At 40.7% G+C, this 13,924-nt stretch overlaps 1 protein-coding gene across 19 annotated transcripts in view; it reads left to right on the top strand.

Annotated features, from left to right (window-relative positions):
- The window catches only part of MYO9A (myosin IXA), a 445,773-nt gene that overhangs the window by 132,535 nt on the left and 299,314 nt on the right, over window positions 1-13,924 (top strand). The gene's annotated exons all lie outside the window — the stretch shown is intronic.

Here is a 13,924-nt window from a genome sequence, read left to right as displayed (position 1 = left end):
GGAAAGCAAGTGCTGGCAACTTCACCTCGATGCGTGTGCGCTGGGCTGGCTGCTGATGGATTGCGCTGCCTGCTCGAGGCCACTCATGCTGGGGCAGGTAGGTTGCGGGCGCGCCCCACAGCTTCAGTCAGTGCCTCAATCCCCAGCCCCAGCGGCAGTAGCGGCAGTGCATTCCATCAGCGGTGACCCAGCACACACACATGGAGGTGAAGTCTCCGGCACACACTTTCCCACAGGCCTTAGTCCCCGAGCAGCTGAGTAGCCAGGGTTGAGCTGGTGATCCTAACAGCCTGACAGCCCGGCGGCGGAGGCTGCATTCAGCCTGGGGATTGGTGAACGGGCAGAAGATAGCCCTGATTGCAGGAGGTTAGGCCTAGGGACCCTACCCACATGATTTTGTGCGCTGGGCCTCTAGTAGAATATGAAATGATAAGGTAAATTTACCTTTATTTGTTATATTTTATGAGGACAAGTTTATAATAATATAAAAGACACAAAATAATCTTTTTCCTTCCCTTTAGTTTGCAATTAGGTCAATGTAATAGGCTGAAAACACACACTCATCTATGTCAATTACTTACATAATGAACTAATTTATTAACAGGTCCTTTTGGAAACATAAAGTATCTTAGTCCTTGCTTTAAATAACCAGCATTTTAATTCTTACTGCATGTGATAAGAAACTCCACTAATTACAAAACAAGCTTATTTCAGAGTTGAAAAACATCAGTAATTATGGACATTAATTTTTCCCTTCAAAGTTTGTGTTAGCATTTTCTAATAAGTCAAGCAATTTAACATTTTGGAAAGTAAATTTTAGACATTTAAATGTATAGATTCTGATAAATTTTAGTAGAAAACTTTTATGTTCTTTTTCCACTGTTGAGAGGCTTCTATTTTTCACTTATTATACCATTGGGAAGTAGGTAAGAGACCTAGAAACTCATGGCCAATATAAGACTTGATTTTCTGTGCAGAGATTATAATAAAATTGTGAACAGATCTGCTGTTCTTTAGATAGTCTAAATAATGCTTATGAATTTGCGCTCCAAAGTAAACAGACCTAACTTGAATACTGGCTCAACCACTTACTAGTTTTGAGAACCTGATCAGGTCACTTAATTCTTTTGTTTCTATAATTTATTTAAGGAGTTAATAATGGCCTTTATCTTTTGTGAGTATTAAATTAGTGCATCTAAACAGCTTGACAGAGTGCTTAATCCTTAGTAAGTGCACAGTAAATGTTTCTACCACTGCTGCCACCATTGGAATCATCATTATCCATTTTTTCCTTTTGGAAGGATTTTTACAGCCCTATTCTCCTACACCCTTAAGATTACTTTCATCACCACCATCCTGCTTCTTGTTTTCAAGTCTATTATAGTTTGAACTTTAATTATATTTTCTGTTGTTGGTTTTTTTCATAAGTAAAATTAATGAAAGCAATCAGTCAGTCTGAGGATCTTTTGTCCTTTCCTCTTAGCTCCTCCTCATAGTATATTTTGGGGCTATCTAAACTTTGTTTTCCTCTCTGCTATTAGAACTTATATAGTCCTATCTGGTTTGGCTCAGTGGATAGAGCGTCAGCCTGCGGACCAAAGGTCCTGGGTTTGATACCGGTCAAGGGAACATGCCTGGGTTTCAGGTTTGATCCCCAGTAGGGGGCATGCAGGAGGCAGCCAATCAATGATTCTCTCTCATCATTGATGTTTCTTTCTCTTTCTCCTTCTCCCTTCCTCTCTGAAATCAATATAAATATATTTTAAAGAAGAACTTATATAACTAGAATTATAGGAAGAGAGAATTGGTAAGGACTGTAATGCTAGTTGTGCTATATTACTTATCATACATATTATGGAATTGTATAAATGATCCCAAGGGAAACTATAATGAGAAAATTGCTTTTAACAGAGAACCTAGTGTTATCTATTGGATGGTGATTTAATTTCTTTTAAGAATTATCCTATTAAATAAGCTCAAGCAACTAGTGTTACACGGTAAAGCAGAATATTTAGTACTGGATAGATTTTGGTTTGGCTGTCCATGTCATATAGGTGAGTTATTTAACCGCTGAGTCTGTTTCTTCCCTACAAATGGACATACAGTTATATATACATACCTATCTTTTTGTGTTTTGAGGATTTAGTGATATTATATATGTGAAGTGACTCTCTCATCGTAACTCCCATATGTAGAAGACAATTAGTAAATGCTAATTTCCCTTCTTTAAACAGTAATAATCTATTCAAATAGTTTTACCTTAAAGCTAGTTTTGAATAACTTCTTATTTTTCAGAGCCAATCTTTGAATGATTTTAGGGTCCAACTATGAGGCAAAGTTTTAATGAGAATTATCATAATAAATCTCAGAATACTGTCATGTCTACCATGCTGCAGAGGAATTAGATTTTACTATCCAATGAGAACAAGTGCACACCGTGGTCATTACTACTACCTTTGTAGGAATCCAAACATCTGTATAATACCTGGCAGCCTATTTTTCTATGAGGTAGACATGCTGCAGTATATAGGTAGATCCTGATGCAATTTGAGTAGGATCTTTAGAATCTGTAATGTTTCCATTTCTTTCTATTTTACGTGTTTCTACAGCATAAAGACTCTTATTACCATTCCTTGTCTGACAGTTTATAAGTTTGTAGTAATTCCCTCCAATGTATCTTTTCTGGCTTTACTCTTTACCCTGTGCCAGTCCAATATGAGGTCTCTTCATGCTGTAGATTGTTTTTTGCATTTTTCCATTTAAAAACCACTGTAACATCCATATTATATTTGATCATTATAAAACCCCTGGCTGTAGTTAGTTTGATTACCTCTCACCTGAGAAGCAATGGGGACTCAGAATTTAAGGGACTTCCCCCAGGGTGGTGAAGGAAGTTAATAGTATAACTGGGATTCCAATCGGGCTATTTTTTTCTCTCTCTGTCTCCCTCTCCCTCTCTCCCTCTCTTACTCTCCCTCCCTCCCCCTCCCTTTCCCTGTAAATGAACTCCAGTATCTTTACTCTCATAATGAATTACTATGACTTATGTCCTGCACCATCAACTGTAGTTATAAAAAACCATGATTTTCCAAATATCATTTTTCTTCTTTTTTTATTGTTTAAAGTATTACAAATAGTACATATGTCTCCTTTTTTCCCCCCAGTTGACCTTCCCTCAGCCTTCCCTACTCCCCAGCACATGCCCTCTCCCCATTCCCAGTGTTTTGCGTCCATTGGTTATGATTATATGCATGCATAAAAGTCCTTTGGTTGATCTCTTACCCCCGCATCCTCCACCCCTTCCCAGCCTTCCCCCTGTCATTTGACAGTCTGTTTGATGCTTCTCTGCCTCTGTATCTATCTTTTTGTTTATCAGGTTATAATGTTCTTTATTATCCATAAATGAGTGAGATTCATGTGGTATTTTTCTTTCACTGACTGGCTTATTTCACTTAGCATAATGCTCTCCAGTTCCATCCATGCAAATGGTAAGAATTCCTTCTTTTTATAGCAGCATAGTATTCCATTGTGTAGATGTACCAAAGTTTTCTAATCCACTCATCTGCTGATGGGCATTTAGGCTGTTTCCAAATCTTAGCTATTGTAAATTGTGCTGCTATGAACACAGGGGTGCATATATCCTTTCTAATTGGTATTTCTGTTTTCTTGGGATATATTCCTAAAAGTGGTATTATTGGGTCAAATGGCAGTTCATTTTTAATTTTTTGAGGAAACACCATACTGTTTTCTTTTTTTAAAATTGTTTTATTGCTTAAAGTATTACAAAGAGGGGAGAAACTAAGATGGCGGCATAGGTAAACACCGGGAAATTGTCGCCTCACACAACAATTGAAAATTACCGCAAAGGACAGAGCAAACATCATCCAGAACAACAGAAAGGCTGGCTGAGTGTAAATTCTACAACTAAAAGGAAAGAAAAGCACGCTGAGAGCCAGAGGAGCTGCAGAGGTGAAGTGCAGAGGTACAAGTGCAGAGGTACAGCCGGCTCGCGCGGGCGTGCGCGAGTAAAGGGGGTGGCACCTGAGGACGCGGCTGTCTTTTTGAATCACAAGCTCCCGACTGCTCTGAACTCCGGTTCCGGGAAGTCTCTGGGGACCCAGGACTCATACGGGGAGAAGCTGGTCTGTCCGGCAGCGGGCGAACTTGAAAGCGGCTTTCCCTCAGAGGTGCTTGCAGCAATTAGCGGGTCACTGAGACCCGCGACTCCGGGCGGAGAATCAGCCATAGGTCCTTGATCCGCCCTTTGATTCCCTGAGACCCCGCCCCACCCAGGCTGCGGCAGAGGCTTTTGCATGTGAATGTACCTAACTGCAGCCGAGCCAGGCAGACCCGGAACTTCCAAGAGAAGGCCCAAGGCCCCGCAGCGGCTTGCATTGATTCACAGCTGAGCCTCTTCGTGGCTCCTGCTGTGTGGCCTAAGGCAGAGGCTGAATTAGCACCTCCTTAGATCCAGGAGCCACTGTACCCAGTGGTCAGAGGGGGACCATCCAGACTGCAACTCCTCAGATCCATAAGGGACACACTCAGGGAGCAGACTCAGTGAGCACCAAAGCCCCACTGAAGCAAGTCTTGCCCCAGAAGGGTGTCTTCAGCACAGAAGTTCTCCCACTTTAGACACAGCTGATTCTCACAGCCAATTGGCCTGGAGGTCAATTCCTCCCAGTGATTCTACAACAACCAAGGCACCAAGAGTGCACCAAGAGTGTCCACCCCAGGTAACTGGGGAGGCTGAGCTACTGGGCCCTACAGGACACCTGGCGCGCAGGGCCACTCTATCAACACAGGGAAGCTGCCAAAATGCGGAGACAAAGAAACAGGTCACAAATGGCAGAAATGGAGGAAAGCCAACGATTGGATATAGAGTTCAAGGCCACGTTTATAAGGTTTTTCAAGAATTTTATGGAAACCGCCGATAAATTTAATGAATCCCTCAATAAGTATAGTGAGACCATGGAGGACATGAAAAAGGACCAACTAGAAATTAAGCATACACTGACTGAAATAAAGAATAATTTACAGAGATCCAGCAGCAGACAAGAGGATCCCAAGAATCAAGTCAAAGATTTGAAATACAAAGAAACAAAAAATACCCAACCGAAAAAGAAAAAAGAAAAGAGATTCCAAAAATATGAAGATAGTGTAAGGAACCTCTGGGACAACTTCAAGTGTACCAACATCAGAATTATAGGGGTACCAGAAGGAGAGAGAGGGCAAGATATTGAAAACCTTTTTGAAGAAATAATGACAGAAAACTTCCCCTACCTGGTGAAAGAAATAGACTTACAAGTCCAGGAAGCACAGAGAACCCCAAACAAAAGGAATCCAAAGAGGACCACACCAAGACACATCATAATTAAAATGCCAAGAGCAAAAGATAAAGAGAGAATCTTAAAAGCAGCAAGAGAAAGACAGTCAGTTACCTACAAGGGAGTACCCATACGACTGTCAGCTGATTTCTCAACAGAAACCATGCAGGCCAGAAGAGACTGGCAAGAAATATTCAAAGTGATGAATAGCAAGAACCTGCAACCAAGATTACTTTACCCAGCAAAGCTATCATTCAGAATAGAAGGTCAGAGAAAGAGCTTCACGGATAAGAAAAAGCTAAAGGAGTTCATCACCACCAAACCAGCATTATATGAAATGCTGAAAGGTATTCTTTAAGAAGAGGAAGAAGAAAAAGGAACTCTTACCATTTGCCACAGCATGGATGGAACTGGAGAGCAGATAAATACCACATGATCTCACTCATTTGTGGAATATAACGAACAACATAAACTGATGAACAAGGACTGATCCAGAGATGGAGAGGCATTGATTGGACTGTCGGGACTTGGAGGGAAGGTAGGGGAGGGTGGGGGTAAGGGGGAAAGATCAACCAAAGGACTTATATGCAAGCATATAGGCCTAATCAATGGACATGGACAACGGGGGGGTGAGGGCATGAGCGGGGGGGGGGGGTAGAGGGTAATGTGGGGACAAGGACACATATGTAATATCTTAATCAATAAAAAATATATTAAAAAAAAAGAAAAAAAAGAAAAAAAAACCAAAACAAACAAACAAAAAAAACAAAGAGTATTATATGTGTCTCCTTTTTTTTTTTCTCCCCTTGACCCTCCCCTAGCCTCCCATACTCCCCAGTGTCTTGTGTCCATTGGTGATGCTCATATGCATGCATACAAGTCCTTCGGTTGATCTCTTACCCACCCCCCAATTCTCCCCGGCCTTCCTGCTGTAGTTTGACAGTCTGTTCGATGTTGCCCTCCCCCTGTATCTATTTTTGCTTATCAGTTTATAATGGTCTTAATTATCCATAAATGAGTGAGATCATGTGGTATTTTTCTTTCATTGACTGGCTTATTTCACTTAGCATAATGTTCTCCAGTTCCATCCATGCTGTTGCAAATGGTAAGAATTCCTTCTTTTTTACAGCAGCATAGTATTCCAACGTGTAGATCAGGGGTCCTCAAACTTTTTAAACAGGGAGCCAGCTCACTGTCCCTCAGACTGTTGGAGGGCCTGACTATAATTTAAAAAAAAACTATGAACAAATTCCTATGCGCACTGCACATATCTTATTTTGAAGTAAAAACAAAACAAAACAAAACAAAACGGGAACAAATACAATATTTGTATTTGCTTGTGGCCCGCGGGCCGTAGTTTCAGGACCCCTGATGTAGATGTACCAGTTTTCTAATCCATTCATCTGCTGATGGCACTTAGGCTGTTTCCAGATCTTAGCTGTGGTGAATTGTGCTGCTATGAACATAGGGGTGCATATATCCTTTCTGATTGCTGTTTCTGTTTTCTTGGGATATATTCCTAGAAGTGGGATCAATGGGTCAAATGGGAGTTCCATTTTTAACTTTTTGAGGAAACTCCATACTGTCTTCCATAGTGGCTGCACCAGTTTGCATTCCCACCAGCAGTGCAGGAGTGTTCCTTTTTCTCCACATCCTCTCCAGCACTTGTTGTTTGTTGATTTGTTGATGATAGCCAGTCTGACAGTGTGAGATGGTAACTCGTTGTTTTGATTTGCATTTCTCGGATGATTAGTAACTTTGAGCATGTTTTCATATGTCTCTTGGCTTTCTGAATGTCCTCTTTTGAAAAGTGTCTATTTAGGTCCTTTGCCCATTTTTTGATTGGATTGTTTATCTTCCTTTTGTTAAGTTGTATGAGTTCCCTATAAATGTTGGAGGTTAAACCCTTATCAGTGATAACATTGGCAAATACGTTCTCCCATGCAGTGGGCTTTCTTGTTGTTTTGTTGATGGTTTCTTTTGCTGTGCCAGAAGACTTTTATTTTGATGTAATCCCATTTGTTTATTTTCTGTTTAGTTTCCAATGCCCTAGGAGCTGTATCGGTGAAGAAATTGCTTTGGCATATGTCTGAAATTTTTTTTGCTTTTGGATTCTTCTAGTATTTTTATGGTTTCCCGTTGTACATTTAAGTCCTTTATCCATTTTGAGTTTATTTTTGTGTATGGTGTAAGTTGGTGGTCTAGTTTCAATTTTTTGCATGTATCTGTCCAATTTTCCCAACACCATTTATTGAAGAGACTATCTTGACTCCGTTGTATGTTCTTGCCTCCTTTGTCAAATATTAATTGAGTATATTGTTTCGGGCCGGTTTCTGGGCTCTCTATTCTATTCCATTGATCTATATGTCTGTTCTTGTGCCAATACCAGGCAGTTTGAGAACAGTGGCTTTGTAATACAGCTTGATATCTGGTATTGAGATCCCACCTACTTTGTTCTTTTTCAGGATCGCTGAAGCTATTCGGGGTCTTTTTTTATTCCAGATGAATTTTTGGAGAGTTCGTTCTAGGCCTGTGAAATATGCCGTTGGTATTTTAATAGGAAGTGCATTGAATTTATAGATTGCTTTGGGTAGTATGGACATTTTAATGATATTGATTCTACCAATCCAAGAACATGGTATGTTCTTCCACCTGTTTATGTCTTCCTCTATCTCTTTTTTCAGTGTCCTGTAGTTTTCTGAGTAGAGGTCTTTTACCTCCATAGTTAAGTTTATACCTAGGTAGCTTAATTTTTTTGGTGCGATGGTAAATGGGATTTTTTTTTAGTCTCTCTTTGTGTAAGTTTACTATGGGTGTATAGAAATGCCATAGATTTCTTGGTGTTAATTTTGTATCCTGCTACATTGCCGAATTCATTTATTAAGTCTAATAATTTTTTGATGGAGTCTTTAGGAATTTTTATGTATAGTATCATGTCATCTGCAAATAAGGACAGTTTTCCTTATTCTTTTCCAATTTGGATGCCTTTTATTTCTTCTTCTTGTCTAATTGCAATGGCTAATTCTTCCAGTACTGTATCGAACAGGAGTGGTGAGAGTGGGCATCCCTGTCTTGTTCCTGTTCTTAGGGGAAATGGTGTTAGTTTTTGTCCATTGAGTATGATGTTGGCTGTGGGTTTGTCATATATGGCTTTTATTATGTTGAGGTATGATCCCTCTACTACTATCTTGCTGAGAGTTTTTTTTTTTTTTTATCAAGAAAGGGTGTTGGATTTTGTCAAATGCTTTTTCCGCATCAATTGATATGACTATGTGGTTTTTTTCTTTCAATTTGTTTATGTGATGTATCATGTTTATTGATTTGCGGATATTGTACCATCCTTGCATCCCTGGGATAAATCCTACTTAGTCATGGTGTATGATCTTTCTGATGTACTGCTGGATCCGATTTGCTAAGATTTTGTTGAGGATTTTGGCATCTATGTTCATGAGGGATATTGGCCTGTAATTCTCTTTCTTTGTGTTGTCTTTACCTGGTTTTGGTATGAGGGTGATGCTGGCTTCATAGAATGAGCTTGGAAGTGTTCCTTCCTCTTGGATTTTTTGTAGTAGTCTGAGGAGGATAGGTTTTGGTTCTTCCTTGAATGTTTGGTAAAACTCCCCTGTGAAGCCGTCTGGTCCTGGGCTTTTGTTTTCTGGAAGCTTTTTGATGACTGCTTCAATTTCTTCCATAGTTATTGGCCTGTTGAGATTTTCAGATTCTTCCTGATTTTTTGGAATGTTGTATTTTTCTAGGAATATGTCCATTTCCTCCAGGTTGTCTAATTTGTTGGAGTAGAGTTGTCTATAGTATTGTTTAACAATCATTTGTATTTCTGTGGGGTCTGTTGTTATTTCACCGCTATCATTTCTGATTTTGTTTATTTTGGTCCTCTCTCTTTGCTTCTTGGTGAGCCTGGCTAGAGGTTCATCAATCTTGTTTATCCTTTCAAAGAACCAGGTCTTGATTTCATTGATTTCTGTATTGTTTTTTTGGTCTCTATGTCATTTATTTCTGCTCTAATCTTTATTATCTCCTTCCTTCTGCTCACTCTGGGGTTTTCTTGTTGCTCTCTTTCTAATTCTTTGAGTTGTAGAGTTACATGATTTACTACCATTTTTTCTTGTTTTTTGAGATAGGCCTGAAGAGCTATAAACTTCCCTGTCAGGATTGCTTTCATTGTGTCCCATAGGTTTTGGATTGTTTTGTTTTCATTGTCATTAGTTTCCAGGATTTTTTAAATTTCTTCTTTGATCTCATTGGTAACCCAATCAATATTTAGTAACATGCTATTCAGCTTCCAAGTGTTTGAGTGTTTTGAGTTGTTTTTATTGTAGTTTATTTCTAATATTATGCCCTTGTGGTCTGAGAAGATGCTTGGTATGATTTCAGTCTTCTTGAATTTGGGGAGACTTTGTTTGTGACCCAATATGTGGTCTATTTTTGAATATGTCCCATGAGCACTTGAGAAGAACGTGCATTTCGTGGTTTGGGGTGAAATGTTCTGAAGATGGCAATTAGGTCCATCTGATATAGTGAGTCATTTAGGATTGCTGTTTCTTTGCCAATTTTTTGTCTAGAGGATTTATCCAGTGATGTCAGTGGTGTATTAAAGTCCCCTACTCTGATTGTATTGTTGTCGGTCTCTCCCCTGATATCTTCCAGGAGTTTTTTTTATGAATTTGGGTGCTCCTGCAGTGGGTGCATATATGTTTACCAGGGTTATATCTTCTTGTTGTATTGATCCCTTTAGTGTTATGAAGTGGCCTCCATTATCTCTTGTTATAGCCTTCACTTTGAGGTCTATTTTGTCCATCAAAAGTATTGCTACCCCAGCTTTTTTTTCATTTCTATTTGCCTGAAAGACATTTTTCCATCCCTTCACTTTCAGTCTGTGTCAGTCCCTTCTAATGAGGTGGGTCTCTTGTAGACAGCAAATGTATGGGTCATGTTTTTTATCCATTGAGTCACTCGATGTCTTTTGATTGGAGCATTTAGTCCATTTACGTTTAAAGTTATTATTGAAAGGTACTTGTTTGTAGCCATTTCTATTTTTTGTGGCTGTTTTCTTTCTGAGCTTTTTATTTCTTCTTTTTTATACCAGTCCCTTTGGCATTTCTTGCATTGCTGGCTTGGTGGTGATAAACTCCCTTAGCCTTTTTTTTTTTCTGTGAAGCTTCTTATTTCCCCTGCAATTTTGAATGATAGCCTTGCTGGATAGAGTATTCTTGGATTCAGTCCCTTGCTTTGCATCACTTTGTAAATTTCCATCCATTCTTTTCTGGCCTGATGTGTTTCTGTTGAGAAATCATTTGATAATCTAATGGGAGATCCCTTGAATGTAACTTTCCGTCTCTCTCTTGTAGCCTTTAAGATTCTCTCTTTGTCCTGAACATTTGCCATGGTAATTATGATGTGTCTTGGTGTGGGTCTTTTTGGGTTCACCTTGTTTGAGACTCTCTGTGCTTGTGTGATTTTTTTTCTTCCCCCACCTCTGGCAAGTTTTCTGATATTATTCCTTCAAATATGTTTTCTAACCCTTGTTCCTCTTTCTGTTGTTCTGGCACCCCTATATTCGTATGTTGTTTCGTTTCATGTTGTCCCATAGCTCCCTTAGGCTCTCCTTCTGTCTTTTATTTTTTTTCTCCAATTGCTGTTCAGTTTGGGTGTGTTTTGTTTCCCTGTCTTCTAATTTGCTAATTCGGTCCTCCGCTTCTCCTAGTCTACTGTTGAAACTTTCAATGGTGTTTTTTATTGCAGCTATATCACTCTTCATTCTTCTTGGTTCTTACATAATTTATTGATTTTTTTCATCTGTTTCTTCTTGCTTCTTGCATAAGTTGTTGATTTTTTCCTCCATCCGGTTTATGCACTCTACGACCCTTAATCTGAATTCTTTTTCTGTTATGTTGCATGCCTCTGTATCACTTAGCTGTTTTTCTGGTGAGTCCTCCTCTTCTTTCCTTTGGGGGTTTCCTTGTCTACCCATGTTTGATCGTACCACCATATCTAGATGTTGAGTTGTTCAGCGGCTGCTCCTTGGGTGGCAGTGGCTCCTCGGGCTGCGGTTGCTCCTCGGGCGGTTGTGGTAGTAGCTGCTCCTCAGTTGGTAGCAGCTCCTTTGGTGGGTGCTGTTCACAGTTGTGGTGGCTCCTCTGGCTGGTGGGGGGAGGCTTCACACACAGCTGCTGTTCCTCAGACAGAGGGTGCTGTGATCAGGAGGCTGCTGTTCCTTGGATAGGGGATCATAATCTGTCTTTGAATTGGTGCATTTATGCCACTGACTTTCAGAGTGCTTACTGATAGAGTTCCTACAATATCAGGTGGCTTCTGGGGCTACTGGGGCAGGGATGCCTTGCTGCCTGGGACCCGCCGATGTTCGGGTCCCCAGTAAAAAGGCGGGGCCTGCTCCTGGGGGTGGCCCCGCCCTGGATGGCAGTGCGCTGGCGGCTCGCGCTGTCCCACCCTGCCTGAAGTATGCAAATTAGCCGCCATCTTAGCAGTTAATTTGCATATTGCACTTATTAGCCAATGGGAGGTGTAGCGAAGGTACGGTCAATTACCATGTTTGTCTATTATTAGATAGGATTGTAATATTTCTTTGGGAACAGACAAGAAGACTATAAATTATGAGAATCATTGCTATATCATTGAGTTTACTCAAGTGGAAGCACATAACCCCTCACCCCCCATACTGATTATAGAGAAATGTTTATTAAATCATAAAATAAATGAGATGTTTGGGGTCTTGGAGGAAAGAAGCAAGAGCATTTTAAAAAGTTTTACTATAGGTAAAAATGTGTTAAAATTTTTTAGTGAGTAGGACATTGTCTTAAATGTGTCTTAAAATTGCTTACGAAAAATGTTATAGGCAGAAAATGCATGGATTCTCAGAAAGAATTCTTATTGAAGTGTATTTAAAAATTTAAACTATATTGCGATGTATTCAGTAACTCATTCTTACAGTATCTGAAGCATATTATACATGATAGATGCTTGATACTTAAAAAAAAATGAGCACTTCATTTCTCACAAAGGAGTGTTTCATTCAATTCAGTACTTATTTACTAATTCAATGATTATATATTTATTTCAATAATTACCCACTTTCTTCTTTGCCCTGACTTGATGCTGGAAGTAATGAAGTGAATACAGCAGATAACAATTTACTTAGTGTTTGATACAACATGCCTTTGGATAGGCATTACAAACATAAATACGTGGAAGGATGTTTTTGACTATCTAAATGTAGTGGACTCTTAGAACATACAATAAAGGAATGTGTACAGCCCTGGCTGGTGTGGCTCATTTGCCCCATGCACTGAGAGGTCGTAGGTTAGATTCCTGGTTAGGGGACTTACCCAGGTTGTGGGCTCACTCCCCAGTAGGGGGCATGCAGGAGGCAGCTGATCCTGATTGATGTTTCTCTCTGTCCCTTTCCCTTCCTCTCTCTCTAAAATCAATAAACACATTTAAAATAATAAAAGAAACATAGTAAAATAACTTTAAAAAAAGGACTTAAGTGTACAATGTTAATGTTTTGGGGGGAACTGAAGGAGAATGGTTACTCTGAAAAAGTAATATTTTTTACCTGGTAGTGTACACTGTTTTCTTTTGCTGATTGATTATCATATTTATATTATTTTATTTGGAGCCATTTATATTATATCTGAATTGATATTAATATGAACATTTTTGTATCATACAAATCTACACTCCACTTCTCAATTAAATTATTGCCTCTTCTAAAATTTAATTTTGTGTCCCAGGATCTAGTTCAGTGACTTGCTGATGAGTAGGCATTTATTAAATACTAATGGCCTAGTGCACGAATATCATGCGGGGCGGGGGTGGGGGGAGTCCCCTCAGCCCAGCCTGCACCCTCTCCAATCGTACATGCCTCTCGCAATCTGGGACTGCTGGCTCCTAACCGCTCACCTGCCTACCTGCCTGATCGCCCCTAACTGCCCTCCCCTGCTGACCTGATTTTGCCCCCAACTGCTTTCCCCTGCCAGCCTAATCTCGTCCTCAACTGCCTCTGCCTGCCTGATCACCCCTAACTACCCTCCCCTGCTGGCCTCATCTCGCCCCCACTGGCCCTCCCCTGCTGACCTAATCTCGCCCCAACTACCCTCCCCTGCCGGCCTGATCTTGCCCCCAACTGCCCTCCCCTGCAGGCCTGATCTTGCCCCTAACTGCCCTCCTCTGCAGGCCAATTTGGTTCTGATTGGTTGGTTTCTATGCCAGTCAGCGTCAAAAGCTCCGCCTCCTAGGCAGCCATTGGCTCCTCACAGTTGACTCATATTTGGTTTTGATTGGTTGGTTTCTATGCCAGTCTGCGTCTCTAGGCCTATCAACGGGGCCTGATCAGAAAGGCGGGGCTGATCAGCAGCCCTGGTGGAGGCCTGGAGAGAAATGGAGGCGCGGCTGCTGGTCCGGCCAGGAGAGAAAGAGAGAGGCAAGTGCTGATCAACAGCTGCCACACAGGCTACAGATCAGACCCTGCTTCTCTCTTCAGGCCTCTCTTTGGGCCTGATTCACAGCCCCCTCAGCAGTCAGTGCCGGGTCGCCACGGCAACCCAGCACTGACTGCAGGT

This window comes from Myotis myotis, unplaced genomic scaffold (genome assembly GCF_014108235.1).
Source record: "Myotis myotis isolate mMyoMyo1 unplaced genomic scaffold, mMyoMyo1.p scaffold_m19_p_1, whole genome shotgun sequence".
Lineage (NCBI taxonomy): Eukaryota > Metazoa > Chordata > Mammalia > Chiroptera > Vespertilionidae > Myotis > Myotis myotis.
This window is presented reverse-complemented; position numbering and strand designations above follow the sequence as displayed.